Raw genomic sequence first — 5,856 nt, forward strand, 5'->3', positions numbered from 1 at the left:
GACATGTAGTTATTTCCAATCCTCCCGGCCCTGACCATTCTGAGAGCTTCTCCTCAGTCACTGCTTGAATTGGTTAAATATACCTTCGATCAACATCTTCTCTAATGATCTTATTCTGAGCAGACGTAAGGCGTGACCAGTCTCAGGAAAGGAATATTTACAAGATAAAAAAGATTCTGCAATATTTTCTTAAGTCAATTACCACAATGTCCAAACAATAGGGTTCATGGCACTTCATCCAATTACGCCCATACTTTGGCTACCAATTACTGTCCAAAGTAAAAAGAGATCCATCATGAATTAAAAACAATTTATTGATAATAAAAACAAAAACCTCTTAAAATCACAGAGTGCCTCATTTAGGAGATGCTGCTGTATCCCGACAAAGATAATATTATATTAATGCTGCTATGGAGCAAAGTAATAAAATATAGGGTGCTATATACAGTCAAGTGACTCATTCATATGATTAATCAGTTATTTCCAATATACCTTTTAAACTAGAATGTGCTCATCTAATACTGACACACCTAATCCGATCCTAGGTTTTCATTGGGTAAACATTACAATCCCATATCTAGAGTATAAAGGATATATAATACCAACTCAGACGCCCCTGGAAGAAGCTAGTGGCGAAACGCACGTCGTGCTGTGGGGATGCCGCATCTGATCTCTGACTGATCCTGCATTTTTGCTACTTATAGGTAAAATTTCATGGGCCATTTGATACTTTTTATTTTACTTTATACAGTTAGGTCCATATATATTTGGACAGAGACAACATTTTTCTAATTTTGGTTCTAGATATTACCACAATGAATTTTAAACAAAACAATTCAGATGCAGTTGAAGTTCAGACTTTAATTTGAGGGTATCCACATTAAAACTGGATGAAGGGTTTAGGAGTTTCAGCTCTTTAACATGTGCCACCCTGTTTTTAAAGGGACCAAAAATAATTGGACATTTGACTCCAAGGCTATTTCATGGACAGGTGTGGGCAATCCCTTTGTTATGTCACTCAATTAAGCAGATAAAAGGCCTGGAGTTGATTTGAAGTATGGTGCTTGCATTTGGAAGGTTTTGCTGTGAAGGAAACATGCGGTCAAAGGAGCTCTCCATGCAGGTGAAACAAGCCATCCTTAAGCTGTATAAACCCATCCGAGAAATTGCTACAACATTAGGAGTGGCAAAATCTACAGTTTGGTACATCCTGAGAAAGAAAGAAAGCACTGGTGAACTCATCAATGCAAAAAGACCTGGGCGACCACAGAAGACAACAGTGGTGGATGATCGCAGAATAGTCTCCATGGTGAAGAGAAACCCCTTCACAACAGCCAACCAAGTGAACAACACTCTCCAGGAGGTAGGCGTATCAATATCCAAATCTACCATAAAGAGAAGACTGCATGAAAGTAAATACAGAGGGTTCACTGCACGGTGCAAGCCACTCATAAGCCTCAAGAATAAAAAGGCTAGACTAGTCTTTGCTAAAAAAACATCTAAAAAAGCCAGCACAGTTCTGGAAGAACATTCTTTGGCCAGATGAAACCAAGATCAACCTCTACCAGAATGATGGAAAGAGAAAAGTATGGTGAAGGCGTGGTACAGCTCATGATCCAAAGCATACCACATCATCTGTAAAACACGGCGGAGGCAGTGTGATGGCTTGGGCATGCATGGCTGCTAGTGGCACTGGGTCACTAGTGTTTATTGATGATGTGACACAGGACAGAAGCAGCCAAATGAATTCTGAGGTATTCAGAGCCATACTGTGTGCTCAGATCCAGCCAAATTGATTGTCCATCTGTAGTATGAAACAACGACCAAAGCAACCAAGGAGTTTATTAAAGCAAAGAAGTGGAATATTCTTGAATGGCCAAGTCAGTCACCTGATCTCAACCCAATTGAGCATGCATTTCACTTGTTAAAGACTAAACTTCAGACAGAAAGGCCCACAAACAAACAGCAACTGAAAAATCACCACAGTGAAGGCCTGGCAGAGCATCAAAATGGAGGAAACACAGCGTCTGGTGATGTCCATGAGTTCAAGACTTCAGGCAGTCATTGCCAACAAAGGGTTTTCAACCAAGTACTAGAAATGAACATTTTATTTACAATTATTTAATCTGTCCAATTACTTTTGGTCCCTTTAAAAACAGGGTGGCACATGTTAAAGAGCTGAAACTCCTAAACCCTTCATCCAGTTTTAATGTGGATACCCTCAAATGAAAGCTGAAAGTCTGAACTTCAACTGCATCTGAATTGTTTCGTTTAAAATTCATTGTGGTTAGTGTCTAGAACCAAAATTAGAAGAATGTTGTCTCTGTCCAAATATATATGGACCTAACTGTATATTACCATAATACACCTGCTGAGACATTGTTAGTCCATTCCAAGAGTCAGGATATTTATTATGATCTCTTTCATAGTAAATCTGGTCATTTGATGGCATTAGTTGGTACTATATACACTCTGTAGTACTCTAGATATGGGATTTTTATGTTTACCCCAATGAAAACCTAAGATAGGATTAGTTGTGTCAGTATTTACTGCTTAGTTTATATTCCCTTCCTTTTTTGTTTGTTTCATTGCCAATTAGGATTACATGTGCATATTCAAGTTTATTTTTGATAATCACTTCTCTCTATATCAGTACTATATCATTATCTTTGTCCAGATACCACAATGTCCCCTACATGCGGCACTGATTTTTATTATTTTCAATAAAGAATTGTTTTTAATTCACGATGGATCTCTTCTTTAATTTGGACAATTTTTGATAGAAAATATTAACTACACCCTTACTTCAGCCAAGTGTATTGCGTACAGAAATGAAAATGTCATCTGATAAAAGGGAAGGTTTCTTCTTTACAGCTCAGAAGGGGCAACAGTGAGCTGCAAACAGAATCAGAGAAAAATTAAAATACACTGCATGCAGAATTAGGCAAGTTGTATTTGAGAGGATTCTTTTTATTATTGAACAACTGTGTTCTCAATCAACCCAAAAGACTCAGATATCAAAGCTTAATATTTTTGGAAGTTGGAGTTTTTTGTTTTTTTTATAGATTTGGCTAGCTTAGGAGGATATCTATTTTTCAGGTAACTATTACTGTGCAGAATTATTAGGCAACTTAATAAAATCCCAATATATACCCATCTCACTTGTTTATTTTCACCAGGTAAACCAATATAAAACACACAATTTAGAAATAAACATTTCTGACATTCAAAAACAAAGTCAGTGACCAATATAGCCACCTTTCTTTACAATGACACTCAAAAGCCTTCCATCCATAGATTCTGTCAGTTGCTTGATCTGTTTACGATCAACATTGCGTGCAGCAGCCACCACAGCCTCCCAGACACTGTTCTGAGAGGTGTAATGTTTTCACTCCCTGTAGATCTCACATTTTATGAGGGACCACAGGTTCTCTATGGGGTTCAGATCAGGTGAACAAGGGGGCCATGTCATTATTTTTTCTTCTTTTAGACCTTTACTGAGCATTGTCCTGCATGAAAATCATGTTTTTCTTCAACGATACAGACTTCTTCCTGTACCACTGTTTGAAAAAGGTGTCTTCCAGAAACTGGCAGTAGGTCTGGGAGTTGAGCTTCACTCTATCCTCAACCCAAAAAGGTCCCACAAGTTCATCTTTGATTATACCAGCCCATACCAGTACCCCACCTCCACCTTGCTGGCGTCTGAGTCGAGCTCTCTGGCCTTTACTGAGCCTCGGGCCCATCAAGAGTCACTCTTTCATCAGTCCATAAAACCTTACAAAAATCTGTCAACATATTTCTTGGCCCAGTCTTGACGTTTTATCTTGTTCAAAGGTGGTCGTTTTCCAGCCTTCCTTACCTTGGCTATTTCCCTGAGTATGGCACACCTTGTGCTTTCTGCTACTCCAGTAATGTTGCAGCTCTGAAATATGGCAAAACTGGTGGCAAATGGCATCTTGACGTTCCTCAATTCATGGGCAGTTATTTTGCGCCTTTTTTTTTATCAACACGCTTCTTGCGACCCTGTTGGATATTTGCCATGAAACGCTTGATTGTTCGCTGATCACGCTTCAAAAGTTTGGCAATTCCTAGACTCCTGCATCCCTCTGCAAGACAGCTCACAATTTTTTACTTTTCAGAGTCCGTCAAATCTCTCTTCTGACTCATTTTGCCAAAGGAAAGGAAGTTGCCTATTAAGCACACCTTATATAGCGTGTTGTCATTAGACCACACCCCTCCTCATTACAGAGATGTAAAACACCTGATATACATAATTGGCAGTTGGCTTTCAAGCCTATACAGCTTGCAGTATGAAAACATGTATAAAAAGGATGATGTCATCAAAATACGCATTTGCCTAATAATTCTGCACACAGTGTATAGAAAAAAAAACGTCAGCAGACTTTTAGGCCTGGTTCATATGGGCGTATTTCACAATCCGTATGCGAACTGACCCCAAACTTAGGCTAGTTTCACACTAGCGGTTTTTAGCTCTGCGTGCACAATAGAATCGCATGCAAGACGCATCATACGTTTTGCATGCGTTTGCTTTTTAACCAGTTTCTAGCCATGTTAGGCTACTTTCACACTTGCGGTTTTTATGTGCATTTGCACTGCGCACATTGCGCAACGCAAAAAATGCATCATACATTTGTGTGCGGTTTTGGTGCGTTTAAAAACACATGCTTTTTTTGTGCATACATACGCATTACCATGCGCACGTATGCGCACCCATAGACTATAATGGGTGTTTGGCTGTAAAAAAAAACAAAAAAAAAAAAAAAACGCATTGCGTGCGGATGCTTTTTTTGGGGCAAGTCGGACGCACAAAAAATGCAACAGGATGCATTTTGTGCGCCTGAGCGCACACTACAAAAAAACGCATGCGCATACAAACGCATGTGTATGCGCACCTATGTAAAAGATGGGAAAAAAACGCATGCTTTTTTTTGCGCTAAAAAAACAGCGCAAAAAAACTCAAGTGTGAAACCAGCTTAAACTCTTAAAACACATGCGATTTTAAACGCAGGTGTGCGCAAGTCCATGCGCAAGCCTGCGTTCCCATAGACTGTAATGTGAATTTTTTGCGCACTCCGTGCGCATGCGTTTTTGAAACCGGTCTGACAGACCAAAAATGCAACAGGTTGCGTCCGGTGCGCACTACAAAAACGCGTGCATACGCTAGACTATGCGCCCCCATGTTAAAGATAGGGGCGCAGGACGCGCAGCGCTAAAAAAACGCTAGTGTGAAACCAGCCTTACAAACTTATAGGTATAAAAAAGGTTGTAAGTTTTGGTTGGGAGAAATCTGGTCACTCCACAGATTGCAATCTATATACTTAATGCAAATATGCCCATGTGTAGCAAGAGACCTCCAAAGATCTGGAGACTTCATTTACTTCTTGAAGGGGATTGCTGTTCTTTTTAGCAAATACCCCACTGGAAGATTTTAATAGAATCATTTTCCCTCAATTAGGACCTCGATTAATTATACTGAGCAGCAGTTATTTAGCTGGGAAGGTCTCATTAGCTTCTAGATTTCAAAGAGCATAATGTAATACTTTTTTTTTCCTGCAGGACTGCTGCAGGGAAATTGAACAGTTTTCCCATGATTGTCATTTACCTATAAACTCCCAAAGTATTTTTTTTTTTTTAGAACCTTAGAATCCACTGATCACCCCCTTGGTCCTGATTCCGACAAACAGCTGATTTTACCAGGATGTAGCTGTGGCTATTAAAAGTAAGATGTATCACAAGGCTACTATTCGCAGTCAAAAAGAGAAACACAAAACTCTCAAAATTAATAGTAAATAGTGCTCTTAGTTTATTGCAATTCATAGGAAGGGAACCCACCCA

This window comes from Dendrobates tinctorius, unplaced genomic scaffold, assembly GCF_039654945.1.
Source record: "Dendrobates tinctorius isolate UK_male_01 unplaced genomic scaffold, ASM3965494v1 ptg000158l, whole genome shotgun sequence".
In the NCBI taxonomy this organism is placed as follows: Eukaryota; Metazoa; Chordata; class Amphibia; order Anura; family Dendrobatidae; genus Dendrobates; species Dendrobates tinctorius.